The following is a 17,044-nucleotide window of genomic DNA, read 5'->3' as shown; positions in this document are numbered from 1 at the left end:
CACTGGCCCAAAGTCACCCCAAGTCCTGTCCATGCTCCAATCATGGCTGCTGTTCCGCCTGGTGCCAAACTCCCCACCTCTGAACCTGAGCAGGAATTCCTGCTCAAATGCCACCTCCTCCATGAAGCCTTCCCTAAAACTCCCTCCCCCCACCAAGCAGTTTCTTCATCTCTCTGACTGCTCTGACCTCCTTGCATTGAATCGGTTCACACACATCCCCAGGAGGGTCTGAGCTCTCTGAGCACGCATGGCAGATACCTTACTCGTCTCTCTTTCTGCCTGACTCATAGCAGGGACCCAAGAGCCATTTGTTTAAAGAATAAATTCAACTATTCCTTTGCTGGTGATTTAGTGCTGGTTCTTGCTGAAAAAGGGAGAATGATTTTTCTCCCAGATTTCCAGAAAGCGATCGCTAATTAGTAGGTGACCCATTTTACGTATGTGAAAATTGAGGAAGACGTGTAGCTGCATCCGCACCACCAGGATAGGCAGGGCCATGAAAGTGCACGTGGTGAAAAGGTAGCCCCCTGTCGCCTGATGGGAAGGGGCAAGCTCTGTGCTGGATTGTTGGAGGCCAAGCCCAGGCGCATCAGACAGGTCAGCGGAGGCCCCTCGCTTCACCTCCGGGCCGTGGAGGCTGTTAGGGGCTCCGATCAGTCGATGATGCTGCTGCGTGCCTGTGGAGCACACGTCAGGGGCCGTGAGCCCTGTTAGGGTGGTCCTGCTAACTGATCCCAGAAGCCTCTGTCACTGCCGGGGGGATGTCTCAGCCGACTCAGCAATGTCCTGCCTCAGGGGCTGGTAGGCCAGGCCAGACAGCCCTGACCACGCGGGGCCTGGGACCTTCCAAGCAGCCAGCAGGACTGAGCCCAGTGGGGAGTGTGGGGTGGGAACACTGACAAAGCCCTGTGGGTCCCTAGTGTCCAGGCTAGGTCACAATCACCCTGAGAGCGGCTGGCTGGGTAAGGAAGGCTCAGGGTGCTCAGGCCTTTAGAAGGTCCCCTACTCTGGCTTCCTGGGAACCAGTCAAGACCCAGCTTCAAATGCCCCCCACCTTCCTCTTGCAGCCCCACAGCCTACTGCTTCCTATGGGGGGGGGGTGCCTTTTGGGGGGGCGGGGCCAAGATTGCTGGCGGCCCCCTTGGATCTGTTAGAACAAGTTTGTGCAGTGAGTCCCCAGGGGAGGGAGGTTCTGGAGCCGAGTGCCCAGGTCCAGAAAGAAAAATGGTAACTGTAGCGATACAAGGCAAGCCCTGAGCTCCCATGCCTCAGCCTCCCTCAGCCTGTGCCCGCGGGTAAGCCCAGCTTCTCTGGATAAGGGCAGGAAGCTGGGAGGGGCCGAGGAGGGAGTTGACCCCAGGTTTAATCTGGCCCCTTGGCCTGCACTCCTACCCCACATCTCAGTGTTTCAGGACGCTGTTGTCTTCTTTCTGGGTTCAAGCCCAGAGTTGGAGACTAAAGAGAGCCTTACGATGCTCCATCCTAAAACTGCCCTGCACACACACACACACACACACACACACACACACACACACTCGCTCTCTCTCGCTCTCGCTCTCTCTCGCTCTCGCTCTCTCTCGCTCTCGCTCTCTCTCGCTCTCGCTCTCTCTCGCTCTCGCTCTCTCTCGCTCTCGCTCTCTCTCGCTCTCGCTCTCCCTCCTCCCTGGGACGTGGCCCGCCCGGCTCCACCCTCATTCCTCCACTCCAGCCTGCCCTGCCTTGTTCCCTTTCCTGCCCTTCGTCCCTTCTTTCTACAGAAGGGCGCTTCCGGGGTCTCTCTTAACCTCCAGGCCCTGGCACATGCAGCTCCCTCAGCCCAATAGATACTTAAATGCCTACTGAATTCTTGTCTGGAGCTGGGCACTGTTCCCATTTTATAGATGAGGAAACAGTATCAGAGATGTAGCAACTTGCCCAAAGCCAGGAAGCTGGCAAATGGTGCCGCTGAGTTCAAGCCCCCAGAAATGGCTTCAGAGTCAGTGATCTGAACCTCTTCGCTTGGTTGCTTTCTGTGACAGGCTGAATAATGCCCCCCCGACAAGATGTCCACCTCCTAATTCCTGGAACCTGTGAATATTACCTTATATGGCAAAGACTTTGTACTTGTGATTAAGGATTTTAAAATGGGGAGATTATCCTGGATTATTACAATCACAAGTGTCTTCATAAGGGGGATGCAGAGGGAGATTACAGACAGAAGGCGGAAGGCAATGTGATGATGGAAGGAGAGAAAGAGATTTGAAGATGCTACCTTGCAGGCTTTGAAGCTGGACGTAGGGGCCCTGAGCCAAGGAATGCAGCTCTAGAAGCTGGAAAGGGCGACAGAACAGGCTCTCCTCAAAGCCTCTGCAGTGGCATGGCCCTGCAGACACCCTGATTTCAGCCCACGGAAACTGATTTTGGATTTCTGGCCTCCAGAACTGTAAGAGGAAAAGTGGATATTGTTTTGAGCCACCAAGCTTGTGGCAACTGGTTATAGCAATCTAGGAGTCGGATATACTTTTCCTCCTGGAAGAGCCGATTCAGCCTCCTAGTCACCCCACCACCACCCCCCCGGTCAGTGGCTCACTCCCACTCTGTGCTCCTTGTGCTGCTGGAGCACACGGCTGCCTCCTCACGGCTCTGACCCTGGAGGTTGCTGCAGCCACAGCTTCTTCGCTCACCCCAGCCTTGGCCTCTCCTCTCACTCCCAGCACTGACCTTGCCAGGTTGGCGTCATCCTCCAGTTGTCCAAGGACATGCACCAGCTCTAGGGCATGGCAGAGAAGGAAACTGAGGCTCAGAGAGGGGCAGTGAATGCCTGAGGTCACTTAGCTGGCAAGGGGCAAAGCCGGATTTGAATTTGGGCCTGTCTGATAGAGGGGCTCGTGCTCCCAACAACTCTCCTGGTGGACACTTGGTAAATGTCCCTGAGTGAGTGACAAGACAGGCAGACACAGTAACCCACGGAAAACACATCATGGGAAGGTCTATGGGATCTTCAAGGAGGGTGGTAACCATGCCTGAGCAAACCAAGGAAGGCTTCCTGGAAGAGGTGCCCTTGAAGGATGAGAGCACTCCAGGTAGAGAATATTATGAGCAAAGGCCTGAAGATGGAAGGAGTGAGATGGCAGGAAAGGGGAAGCACTGGGAGGAGCCTGGAGAGATGACACCAGGCCCAGGTCATGAAGGGCCTTGGATACCAGGCTGAGGAGCCCACAGAGCTTGGGCAACAGGAGAGCGAAATCCCCTACATCATTCTTTAGGAGGCAACTCGACTGAGTGGCTCTGGGGAGGGTGGCCTGTTCCATTTGAAGGCTGCTGCCTCCAAAAGCAAAAGCTTTGGGGCTGGGACTGAGACCGAGGAGGTAGAGGTTGGGGCAGGGAAGCAGACTCTAGAGCCACTTTGGAAAGGGGACAACAAGACCTGGTGACCTACTGGCCTCAAGGCATAAGGGTGAAGGGATGTCCATGCCCCCATCCAGTGGACAGAGGCTGGTTTCAGTAAACAGAACCAGATGTACAGGAGTAGAGAGGCAACGTGGGGGGAAATCCAGGTGGCAATCAGGGGGAGGTGTCCCAAAGGCAGCCGAGAGAATGGGTCAGGTCTCAGGAGATAGGTTGAGGCTGCAGACAGAGGATGGGGAGAAACTGGGAAGGCTGTGGTGGCCACAGCGGCAGGAGGAATGAGGTAATCAGGGAAGGTGTGCTGAGAGGTGACCAGGGCACCCGTGGTGAAAGGCTCTTAAGGAAAGGTCTCTTTCCCTCCTCAGCTGCTGCTGCTGCCCCTGGGTGCCAACCCCAGCATTCATCTGGGTCCATATGGAATTGGACCTTTCCTGGTGGGCTCCACTTTAGGGAAACCTGATAGCAAATTCCAAACCAATAAGCGCAAATAAATGAGGGGTGATTACTGACAATAGGAGAGGGTACACCACGGGGTGCCTCCAAATAGCATCTCCTCCAGTACGTTTTAAGTGCTTTATAGGTCATTAACTACTTGACAGAGAGAGTCTGACACTTAAAGCAAAGAATTCTGCGCCTCTGCCAGGGAAAATCAATCAGAAATGAAGATAGAGCATCACTTGCGTTAAGATGTACAGGGTGGGCAAACGGGATTTGATTTACACATAATTTTAAGGTCCTCTCCATTGTATAAACTGAGGCAATGTGTATTTGAGGACATTTATAAATCCCAAACTGGAGTTTAGAAATATTTAACTTCCCCGCGGCCTTTTTTTTTTTTTTGGTTGTTGTTAATGAAATATTTCAAAGATGGGAAAGTACGGAGACAGGCTTAAACATCTAAGTCCATCATCTGATTCTGTCAAATAAAACCATAACTATATAGCTAAGACTGAAGCTTTTAAATGTTACTTGTTTTTTAAAATGTTGTTTGTTTATTCTTCCTGGCTTTTCAAATTCTATCTTCTGTCCCCACCTCTTCAGGGAGACCTGAATGCTGACCACCCACCCCTGCCTAAGACATCACTCCTTCCTCTGAAATCCGAGAGTAATTACTGCCTCTTTAATTAACTTGGCAATTAATCACCACCTGCTGGTGAAACAGCTTTTATTGTCCTTGTCCATCTTGCATGTGGGATGCAGGTGGGGGTGGGGGTGGGGGCCAGGCAGGCAGGGGGAGGAGGGAAGGCAGGCTGGGCTCTCCTCAGGGTCCCAGGCTGAGCAGGGTCTGCTGGAAGGAGAGGCTTGATATCCAGGGGGTCAGCTCCCTCCTGGCTCTGTTTAGGTAGCTGCCAGTTACCAGGAACTGAGATGAGCTGGAGAGAAGTCCCAAAAGAGCAGTGGGCAGCTAGGAGGGTAACCTACCCTGTGCAGCTTCAGGGCCCCTGCTCTGCTTCCCTCTGACCAGAATGGTCTTTCCATATTGGGTCTGGTTGTGGGTTGCATTGTGACCCCAAAAAAGATATGTTGGAACCGTAACCACCAGTACCTGTGAATGTAACCTGATTTGGAAATAGGGTCTTTGCTGATGTAATGACTTTGAGATGAGGTCATACTGGATTAGAGTGGGCCCTAAATCCAATGACTGGCATCCTTGTGAGAAGGGCATGTGAAGACAGAGACACAGGGAGAACTCACTGTGCCACCAAGCTGGCTCCTCTGCACACCTGGATCTGACTGCCCAGGATCTCAGCATTTCTTTAGTCGATTAACCCTCCCCCACCCAACTCCAGCAGCAGCTCCTACATCCTCCTCTGTCAGAGGAAGCTCTCTCCCCTATCCCATATCAGAGACCACCCTGCAATCAAAACGACTCTCTTGGGAGGTGGAGGTTCCCAAGTACTGCCCTCCCCCCAGAACAGCGTGCCTGCTCAAGTCAGTTTGCTTAATGATAACCCCTGTGGTTCCCCCAGGAAAATCCTCCCACATGCCCGCAAACCCCTCAGAAGCGGGCAAGGTACACTGGTTTGAGCAGAGTGCTTTTAACTTCCGCTGTGATTGGGGGGGAGGGGGTGGTCAGAGAGGGAGAGGGCGCTGCAGGCTACCAGGATTTTAACACGAAGGCAGGGCCGTCTCACTCGTACTGCCAAACACAGCGTTCGGTGCAGCCTGTTCATTGAAACGATTCACCTTCTAACCCATCTGATCTAATCCACTCCCTTTTGATAGATGGGAAACTCAGGCCCGGACACTCCACAGGGCATCGCTGTGTAGGGATCTGAGGTCCAGTGATGTAGCATGTCCCAAGTGACAGCGTTTCTCTGCACCTCAGTCTCCCCATTCTAGAAGGAGAATAGTAATACCACCCTCTAGGGATGTTACCAGCCTTAAAGACAGCTCTAAAAACCTGTATGTACATTTTCCATGAATTCAATCAACATGTTCTGAGCGCTTCCTGGGTGCCAGGTCCTGGGGATACAGCGGTGAGCGGCACAAACCCGGTGTCCTGACTTCAAGGTGCTACCTATTTTGTAGAAAAAGACAAAGAAACGCATTACCCTCGAGGTAGTTAAGTGTTATGATGGGGTGTACAGAAGCAGTGAGGAAAAGGATACAGATCTCAGGAGGACCCAAAAGAGTAGTGGCGGACACAGGGGAAAAGAAAAGGCAAAGAATGGATCCCGCAACCCCACACCCCCACTGTCTGCACCCCTTCTTTGCCTTAGCCAATCAGGCGCCAGCATCTCCGGCCTGCCGACTAATCAGGAGCCGGAACAGGAGCTCGAGTCGCAGACCAAGGCTTCCCCAGGGAGGGCGGCCGGAGCCCGCGTGCCCCGCCCCTCCAGGCCCCGCCCACTCCCCGCCCACTCCCCGCCTAAGGCCCGCCCCGCCGCGGTCAGCCGCGCCTGCCCGGAGTTCCCTGGCCGGCGGCCGGCCGCTGGGGCCCAGTATTGTCTTAAGGGCCGAAAAAAGAGGAAAGGGGGGAGGGTGGGGAACTGCCAAGTGACCGGCAGAGGATATACAACATTTTCTTTCACCATCGACAATCTTGCACCAATGTATGAAAGAGACGGTATCGCCTGGACAGGAGCGTGAGGCCGCGGGCAAGGTAAGCAGCCCCCCGCGGGCGTCTCCGGGCGTGGGGGGCGCCCGGAGAAGATCGGGGCACCACCTCCCACGCTGAGTGGCTGTCGCGGGGTCTGTGTCCCGGTCCGCGCTCTGAAGGGTCTCGTGAGGCTTGAGCAGTGTGGACGCGGCCCCAGAGATGAGGCATCTCCGAGGCGGTGTGGACGCGGCCTCTGAGCTGAGACGTGTTCAGTGACCTGGGGTCGGCCGAGGCGGTGTAGACGAGCGCAGGTGAGCGGGCTGAGGCACCCCCGAAATCCCGAGGTAGTGGAGACTGATCCCGAAGGCTGGGGTTGACGGTCCTCGTAACTCGCGGCGGGTGAGCCTGGAGACTCGGACTATGACTGAGGCACCTTCCAGCGACCCGGGGGCAGGTGAGGCTGTGTGGACCCGCGCCGCAGAACCACGAGCAGGTGTACACGCGGGCGGGTGGCAGACGCGGAAAGTTTGCAGGAGCGCGCGGCGCAGACGGAGGGTCCGCGTGCCGACGGAGGCGCCGCGCTGGGGCTGGGACCCCGCTCGCCGCCGCCGGCCTCAGCCGCTTCCCCGGGCCAGAGGCGCCCTGGGGGAAGCCCAAACCCCAGCCTCAGCTTCTGCAGCTGAGGTGGCAAAGGGAGTTGGGGAGGCAGTAACTGAACTGAGCCCTAGAGGAAAACCAGAGGTTGATTTCGAGCCTCTCAGGCAGGTCCGCCCAGCACCTGCTCTGTCCCCGCTGAAGCCTGGGGCATCTCCATTTCACCCGTGAGGGGCAGAGCCAGCTTGGTGTCCAGACACGCGCTGGTCATCAGCTGAGGGGACTCCAACCGGGTCTGGTCCAAGCCCGGAGCCCTGCTCCTTCTCTCCTTCCACTTCTGCCTCAGGGAGGAGGAAGGGCGCCAGGATGGTGGGGGGGGGGGAGCGCAGATGAAACCTGGGGGTGGGGTGTCAGGAGGCCCTGGATCGGGACCCCCGGATCTGCCTCCCCCTGCCCCTTTGTGGCTCCCAGTGGCCTCACAGCATCAGGCAAGGGAATGAATGGAGGAGGGAAGGCGGTGGCGGGGGTGGGGGGGCGGAGAGTATGGGACAAGTGAATCTAGTACTCACCTACCTCGACCCAGGGGAGCTGTGTCTGGCGCAGATCAAGTGGGGCAGGGTAGCTATGTGACACTCTTCTGTAGGAGAAGAAAGACACCCAACCCCAGTCTCTGCCACAGGGGAAAGACAGAAGGGGGCCCAGAGGCTGGAGGGACACCTACAGGTCCAGGGTGCTTCTCGGGGTGGCCCCACCTCTCTGTGCCTTTTGGCCCCGTTCTTACTTTCACACACCCTCCTAGTCTCTGTGATTCCTCACAGATCCTTTGCACATGTTATTTATGTTTTTGATCAACAAGTAGTCATCAAACATCAACTGTGTCCCAGGCACAGGCAACTCGGTGGTGAACAAGACAAACCCCGTCTCTGCCCTCACAGGACTTCAGACCAGTGCAGGGACATAGCTGGTGAACAACAGTCAGGAAAGGAATGGGGACAGGAGGCAACCTTGAGTGGGCATGAGGAAAGGCTTCTCTGCAGAGGCGACAGTGAGTCAGAAGGGTTAATGCCTCATCATCAGTTCTTCCTCCTCCAGGAAGCCTTCCCTGACCTCCCTGACCTGACACTTTCCCTATGCCAGGCTCTCATAGCCCGGGAACCACTCCCTCTGTGGACATTCTTATGTCATTATTGGGTTGATGTTTGTCTCCTCCCATCAACTGTAAGAGGCATGAGGGCAGGACCTGAATCTCTTCTGGGTAGATGGTAGGCCAAGCGAATAAAGGATGAGTAGAATTTCCCCAGAAAAACAGGAGCTGCTCAGCCAGGTCAGGCATCCTGATGGCAGAAACTTTTCTTTCCCCGTCCCCGGCCTGAGTCCTGGGCTCCACACCCCATTTGCTGTTCAGAGATACAAAGTAAAAGAAACCAGCAGGCCCGGTGAGGAAGAGAGCAGGAAAAGGCTTGGCACAGATGGCCCACTGGAGCGCCGAGCCTGGCCCTCAGGAAGGGAAGAGACCCTTCTGGGGGGAGGCCTGGGGACAGGTGACTGTGCTGTTCTCTGAGTTCAGATCAGCCTACTCCTCATTTTTCTGTCCCAGCTCTGGGAGGCTTGGTTTCCTTCAAATGCCACTCTGGGAGAAGGTGGTGGCCAGCAGGGTCCCCAGGATGGCCAGGGTACAGGGCCACAGTAACTCCCCTCCTCCCCCCACATCTTGGACAGACAGGACCCTGGGCAGTGCCTCTCTCATCTGGAATCAGGCCTCTGGGCCACAAATAGTAGCCCAGGTGATCTACAGTTCATTTAAACTCCTGGCTGGAAAGTAGGAATCAGGCTTAGAGGGGCAACTCTTATTTTCATTTTTCATCGTTTCTACGCTCAGTGAATTCCTCCTCCCCTGGCTCTGACAGACCTGTGCGCCTGGCAGCTTTCCTGTGGCAGATTATGCTCTCACAGACGCCTGACAAAGCTTTTAGTGCCCCCTCATCCTCCCCACTTCAGGGGACTGAGCGGCCTCCACGCACAGCTAGAGAGTCTGCATGCTTTATTCAGGCCCTGGCAGCGAAGGAATAAAAACGGGCTCCCCACCCAGCCGCCCAGCCAGCCCTCCTGACTGGAATTGCTTTAAAAAATTAACTCGCAGATATGGAGATATGTGTATATGTATCGCTGATCACTATGTTATAAAGCAGAAACTAACACACCATTGTAAAGCAATTATACTCCAATAAAGATGTTAAAAAATTAAAAAAATAATAATTTGCAATGATTTACTCCCTTTTGTTCTATGGGGATCACCAGCATTTTAAAGATGTATTTAGGGGCTTCCCTGGTGGTGCAGCGGTTGAGAGTCCGCCTGCCGATGCAGGGGACGCGGGTTCGTGCCCCGGTCCGGGAACATCCCACATGCCGCGGAGCGGCTGGGCCCGTGAGCCATGGCCGCTGAGCCTGCGCGTCCGGAGCCTGTGCTCCGCAACGGGAGAGGCCACAGCGGTGAGAGGCCCGCGTACCGCAAAAAAAAAAACCAAATAAAAAGAAAAGATGTATTTAAATCAGATTCACTGCTCCCAGTTAAACCTTAACTGCCTCCCCCCCGACCCAGCAGAAAGAGCACTGGATTTGGAGCCGGGCAGCGACTCAGCAGTTCACGCCAAGTTCTGCTAATGACGAGCTGTGTGACCTTGGGCAAATTACTTAACTGCTCTGCGCCTCCATTGGCTCCTCTGGTAACTGAGGTTAATGATAATCCTTCCCTCACAGGGTGTTGTGAGGATTAAATTAGATAACGTTCAGGGAAGAGGCATGCAATGCCACGCCTGTGTTTTCTGTTCCCCAGTACTGGCTGTCCCTCTAATTAGCCTGGTGACCTTGGGTGGGCCACTCAGCCACTCTCGGCCCTCAATTTCTGCATCTGAAAAGCACAGGGGTTGTTCTAGGAGATGATGCCACTGAGCCCCCCACCTCCAGCCCTGAGCCCCCACTCACCTCCTCCTGCCCTCTGCCAGACACCTTCCCTTGGCCACCCCTTTCCTCTTTATCCAAGCACTCATCTCTAATTGGAGGTGGTCCCCTCCCCAGCTGCCTCTCCTCCTGGCTCCCTGTGAAGTCTGCAGGGTTGGGCCCCAGGGGCCTGCCGTTCTTGGCTCGTTTTCAGGAGCAATTAGCTACAGGCCTTGGAGGTGGCCTCAGTGGGCGTGTGGCCAGGCCACTGGAAGCCAGGACTCTGCTCCGTCTGTGGCCTGCGGGGCTCCCCCAGGCCCGGGGGTCCCCATTGCCAGTGGTGGGGAGGCAGATTCCCAGGCAAAGCCATTTCCATTTCTGTACTTTATGACTCCTCGAAGCCCCGAGTCTGAGTGTAAATTAGTTCTACCCTGTGCTTTTGTTGGCAACTGTCTGTTCCTTGGAAGCGAGGGGCTTTGTCAGGAAGAACAAAGCTGTTTGGTGTTTTTCTGATTTGGGGGAAGCGTGCTCCTGTGGGAGGGCTCATCGCTTCTCAGTGTCAGTTCCGAGTCCTTGGTTCTCAGACTTGCTGGTTTTGTTTTGGGTTTTTAACTCCTATGGCTTAAGAGTCACATATGTTTGTGTGTGTGTTGGCTGAGGGATTTTTTTTTTTCCCTCCTTTTTGGCTTGCATAGTGTATTCCGTGGAAGCTAATTCCAGGGACTGAACTTTTCAAATCACTGCTTCAACAGCTTTTAAAAATCTGGACGTAGTTACTCCTGTCATCCATGTGTAAAGATTTAGAAAAAATTCCCAACCCGAGGGTGGGCAGCCTCAAGGATGCACAGCTCCTGGCAGCCCGCACTCGCCGGAGACCTGAGGTCAAAGCCGAAATGTCGAGCTCCTCTTGGGACGGGAGGGGGCGGGAGGAGTGCGGTCTGCTCGGTGCCAGACATCTGGATATTTAGAAAACATCTGGGTGGCTGGATTTTTCAGGTTTCTGCCTGACATTTAATATCACAAACATTGAGCCTGCCTCCCGTCGTCCCCCGCCTCCCAAACACACCCAGCCCCTTCCCTCCCCTTCCTGACGGGTAAGAAACATCCATTCTTTCCAATTCCCCAGCGTTTCCCCCCTACCGGAAATCTGATGGGCTTATGACATCATGGCTGGCTGCTGAGCGATGAAGTGGATGCCACAAAGAAATCCGACATTATCAGATGGATTCTGAAATCAGTTTCCCTCTGGCTGTAGTAACAGGCGTGGAGTCAGGAGAATATGAGCTTTGTTTAAAAAAACAAAAAATAAAACTAGGACCTGAACTGTATTAAATACAATTTCTTAAAGCAAACAGACCTTTTGGACATCATCCTATTTTAATAGAAAATGCTGGATTTTATGAAACGAAAGCGGCTAATAAATCAGTCCTGAAGCTGCCTGTGAACGTTCCATTTCTGTTGAGTTTTGTGTGTCCTTATTCACTAATAAAGGAGGAACTGGGAATGGTTTCTCTCCCTTCGTTATTCAAATGGGATAGCTTTTTATTTATTTTTTTTTTTTGAGCCAATAAAATTCATTGGGTAAATTGCTGGTTTATGTTTTTCTAGGAATCCATTTTTATGGAGTGACCTTGGACCTGACCCGATCTGCAAACATTGTATTTCCCTCTGCTGGTTTTTCTGGCTGTGAAACTGTTAAGAGGATGCAGTTAAGCCTGATTTTCAGTCTCCTCTCTGCAGGGCAGGGCCGGGACCTGGTGAGCCAGGTCGGTTCTTGGGATGAAAAACCACTTTGAAAGGATGAAGGAGGGGAACAGACAGTGAAGGGGCCTGTGACACGAGCCCCAGGGCAGCCTGGGAGGACGGATCCACTGTCTTCCCCATCCTCCCAAAGGGGAGCGAGGACCTCAGAAATAGCTCCAGGCTGAGGGAGCTCACCCCTGATGCAGGCTCAGGTTAGAGGAAGCTCTGGGTTCCAGGTGTTGTGCCTGCCAGGTCCCTAGTGCGGGCATGTGGAGTCTAAGGGACTGGGATTGGAGTCCTAGCTCCTCCGTGGACAAGCTGTGGGGCCCTTCACCTTGCAGCCTCTGCCCCTGGGAGTGGGCATAACGACCCCACCTTGCCTGCTGGGAGAAACTTAGTGCTGGGTGCTCCACACGATGCCCGGCCACTTCAAAGGGCTCTGGGGTCTGTCTCAGAGCCGGGAGAGGCTGGGGGAGATTCTGGAGCTGAGTCCACTGCCTCGGTTTGTTCGTGTCCCGGCTCTGCCAGCCACCATCTGCGTGACGACATTGACCTGTGTGACGTTCTCTGTGCCTTGGTTTCCTCATTCGTCAAACCATAATGGTAATCGGACAAACCTCACACACGGGGCAGTTGAGAGAACTAATGTAGTTAAGAGCTCACCAGGCGTTAGCTCTTACGTGAGACATGCCCCTGAGCCCAGCAGGTGGGTTGCTGGGTGGGACTGTTGGGCCTGGGATGGGAGTGGGTGCGTCAAGCTGAGCACAGGTAGAGGATAATCGAGGACTAAATAGAGCACCGCTTCTCTCTCTGCACAGAACATTCCATGGCTCCCCACTGCCTAAAGGGAATAAAGTTCCCCTCCTTAACTGGGCCCCAGGTACGTCACACTTGGGCCTCATGCACTATTCTCTCCCCTCATTTCTCTCTCGTTCTCCCAGCTGGAGCACACCGCCTTCTCTGGACTCAGTACTAATGGGTAGGTCACATTTTCGAGAACCTGCCATCACTTTATTCTGGGTACTTTACATGGATTAACTCATTTGATCCTCACACCAACCCATGCAGGGGATATGGTTATCATTCCTATTTCAGAGGAAAAGATGAGACTTCAGGGGTTAAGTATCTTGCCTCAGGTACCAGAGCGTGGATTGGAGCCAGGGGTTGGGCTCCTGCACCATCCACTTAACCCCAGCCCCACTGGCTCCATTAGGCCTTCCCCCTCCTGTTTCCCACCTCATCCCTAAAGCCAGAGCCCCTGCCTTCTCAGAATGCCCGCCCCATCTCTGTCTGCCAAGATTCTTATGCCACCTTGGCCAAGAGGCCTTCCCAGACCACCCTCCAGCCATGTTATCCGAGGAATGCTGGCGGGGCCCATTGTGCCCCCCTCAGGATGCGGCTCTCCGTGGTTGGCCCGCGGGGCCCCGGTCCACCTTACCTACAGGTCAGGAGCTGTGCTATGGCCAGCTTTGTGTCCCTCACAAGGCACTCACTGACGACCTACTATGTGCAAGACGTGGGGACTCATACGGCAGGTGCCCACACCCAGCCTGGTCTTCTCTCCCAAACTCCAGGCCTGTCCAGCTGATGCGTTTTGCCTGCCACAGCTCCATTTGGATGGCCAGGGGGCAGCTTCGCCTCAGCAATCACAAACCGAGCTCTTGAAATTCATCTCCACAACCTTCCCCACCTCAGGTAACGGCACCTTCATTTTCCACTCAGTTCCTCCGGCCAAAAAACCTTGGGCTCATCTTTGACTCCTGTCTCCCTCTCTTTTCATAATCTCAAGCTCTCTTTCTCTCCACCCCACCTTTACCCCCATTCACCATCAGCAAATACTGTTGGTTCTACTTTCAAAATATACCAGCAGTTTGACCCCTTTTCCACCTGAACTGCCCACCTGTATGAGTGCAGCAGTCTCCTCATGGTTCTCCTGCTTCCCCCTCGGCCCCCTGGAATCCATTCTCTATGCAGCAGCCAGAGTGACCCTGCTGGAACTTAGGCCAGATCCTGCACTTCTCTGCCCCAAACCCAGCAATGGCTCCCAGTTCATTCAGGGTCAAAGCAGAGTCCTGCCTGGGGCCCCCGCTTGCTCCCTCTCTGCCCTCAGCTCCTGCCACCCCCCATCTTGCCCACTGACCGCCATCATACCATGTGTATTCCCACCTCAGGACCTTTGCACTTGCTGTTCCTTCTCCCCAGTATCTACTTCCTTCTGGTATTTACATCGATCAAATGTCACCTGCTCAGAGAGACTTTCCCTTACCTCCCCGCCCCATCCTCTCCCCACTGGGTTGTTCTTTCCCTGCTCTGTTGCTCCTCAGCAACTATTCCCACGTGACCTTATGTTATACATGTATGTGTCTGTTACTAGAACGTAACCCGCACTAGGGCAGAGCCCTGCCTGTCTTCTCACTGCTGTATCCCTGATGCTCAATAAACATTTGTGGAATGAAAAGCTAGATGGATGGATTCCATGAAGGGACAGCAAACACTAAACACCTGGTCTGTATCAGGTTCTGTGCTGGGTGCTGAGGTGACACATGTGAACAGGACCTCCTGTGCCACCCACAGTGCCCTAGTCTGAGGAGGGAGACAGACGCCAAGCCAGAAATCAAGAAGCAGGTGGAATGGGGTGGTGTCCGGGAATGAGCTCAGAGGAGGAATTGGTCCAGCCGGTCCGAGGGAGCTTCCTGAAGGAGGGGGCATACTCAGGGCCACCTGGGAGGTGAATAGAAATTGGGCAGGGAGGAGGGTCAGGCAGACAGGTAGGCAGTGTGCTCCAGGGGCTGAGGACCGGCCTGGTGGGCAGGTAACCACATATTAAAGTCAATAGGGGTCAGGTGGGTGGAGAGAAGGGCAAGTTTTCCAGGTTGGGGTCACCATGTGGGGAAAGGCCCCGAGGTGGGAATGAGTGTGGGCGGCGTGGCTGGCGGAGATGGACTGAGGAGGGGCTTAAGTGCTGCCTGGAGAGGCGTTGGGAGGAGCGGCGGAGCCTGGGCTGGATCCTGGCTCTTTCCCTCCAGTGGTGTGATCCTGGATGCATCACTTCTCTTTTCAGCAGCTCAGCTTTCCCATCAGTGGACTCCTGACTATGTGCCTTTTCTGCTGCGTGTCCTGCCTCACAGAGAGGGTGAGACTTAAACCTGGAGGGAGGGATCCAGGGAAGAGAGGAGAATGCCAGGAAGAGCATGGTGAGCAGGGGGAACAGAATATGCAAAGACATGGGGCCTTTCTTCTGGATGTGTTTCTCCAGTCGCTCCCTCAGGGAGCAGCGAGGCAGGGAAGACAGTGAAAGGGGCAGCCTGGCTGTCCCCAGCGGAGGCCAGCCCTGGAGCATGCCTGGTTCTCCACTTGAGGGGCCACCCAACTTTGGCCTCACACTCGGGTGAGCACCACAGCCCTGAGACAGGCCCGCAAAGCTGGAGAAGCCAAGGCTCAGAGCAGAGAGGTGACTGGCAGCCACATTACCACATGGCTGGTAAGTGGCAGACAAGGGACTTGAATCCAGACCTACCTGTCCCCACTCCCTGCTGTCCTTTCACAAGACTGAGCCACCTGTGGGTGGGCCAGGTCTCGGGGAGCCAGGATCGCACAGGTCCATCGCACAGGTGTGAGGAACCTGCTCATGCCAGGCTCTGAGACTGAGTCCCATGCCCCCACCGCAGGGCTGCCGTGATCAAGGCCACTTCCTCCTTTGGGGGAGGTGAGTCAGGCCTCTGGAAACCCTCTAAGCCTCTCCCCTTGGCTGGAACTTCTCTGAAGACTCTGGAAGCTCCTGGAATATTCCAGGTTTATTGACTCCCTGGAGCCTCCCAACCACCCCTCAAACAGGGGCTGTTGTTATCCCCATTTGACAGATCGGGAGACAGAGGCTCGGAGAGGAGCAGTTACCCAGGGGAGACACACAGGTTAAATGGGGAGGTCCTGCTGGGTTCATTCTCTGAGGCTGCTTTAGGGACAGAGGGCCTAGGCCATGTACAGCTGAGAGCTGGTGCTGGGGCCTGAAGCGGGAGTTTCACGGGGCTAATTTCAGCCTACACTAAGAACTTTCTTCCAGGTATGCCCAAGATGGACACTTTGCAGGAGTTTCAACAACCTCTGCAAGTGGAGGGAGGGGAGATTAAAGTCATGTTGGATTGAGCAGTCCAAGTTTCTTTGACCTCTCCAAGCTTCAGTTTCCTTATCTGTGAAATGGGGATATTAATACCTAGCTGTCAGAGGCATTAGGAGTCAAGGAGCCCACAAAAGGTGCCCAGTAAGCGCCACTGTCCCCTCCTGGGGCCCCCAAGCTTCCCCTATAACAGCCAAGCTTAGAGGGTGGAGTGGCAAAGGGGCCACCTCCAACAGCCCTGTGCCTGTGGAGCAGCCCCGCAGGCCCCGCTGCCTCCCTCACATGGGGAGCTGCGGGGGTAGGTCAGGCTAGGGGTTCCAGACAGCTGCCTCCTGGTCTCATGTGTCAGCTGGGCCGTGGGGTACCTTGAGTAACGGGGAGGCCCCACAATGACTTCTTTCTTTTTTTCTTCTTTTTCACTGCACCGCGCAGCTTAGTTCCCCGGACAGGGATGGAACCTGGGCCCCCTGCGGTGGAAGCGTGGAGTCCTAACCACTGGACTGCCAGGGAAGTCCCCCCGCACGATGACTTTTTGAAAAGCACAGCTTTGAGGGCAGACACAGGCCTCTTGCCACCACTGACACTGGCCTCCAGGAGGCAGGGCTCACATGTCATCTTCGTAATAACCTCACTGCTCTGAATCGCAGCCCCACCCAGGCTTAGCCCAGAGCCTCCCTGCCCTCCAGAGCTTCCTGGCTCCCTGGTTAGGAAATGGCTCAATGCCAGGACCCAGAGAGCTGGGGAAATCTCACTCCAATGGGCTCTGTCACGGTGCTCCAGGCAGTTGGTATTTATAGAGCACCTACTCTGTGCTAGAGACTTTCCTTACCTTTGCTCAAATAATTCTTGAGGTGGGCCTACCATCTCATGTCACAAGAGAGAAAGCCAAGGCTCAGGGAGAAGCAGCATCTGGGCTGAACAACATTGGAGCTGGGGTTCTATCCCCAGGGGTGAGCGTCCCCTGCATCCTGCATCCCCCAGGCAGGGCAGTGGAAGGAGCATTGGCTTTGCAGCCCTGGAGTTTGGTGGGTGGTGGTGGGGACTCTGGGCTTTGCAGGAGGACAGATCCAGGCCCAGTCCTGACTCTGCCCTCGTGTTTTTGCACATTCTGTTCCCTCTGCTCACTATGCTCTTCCTGGCAGACTCCTCTCTACCCTGGGTCTCTCTTGGCTTAAGTCTCACCCTTTCTGTGAAGCAGGGCAGTGTAGCCAGGGATCCACAGGCTT

Source organism: Grampus griseus, assembly GCF_964374135.1.
Source record: "Grampus griseus genome assembly, chromosome: 11".
NCBI lineage: Eukaryota > Metazoa > Chordata > Mammalia > Artiodactyla > Delphinidae > Grampus > Grampus griseus.
This window is presented reverse-complemented; position numbering follows the sequence as displayed.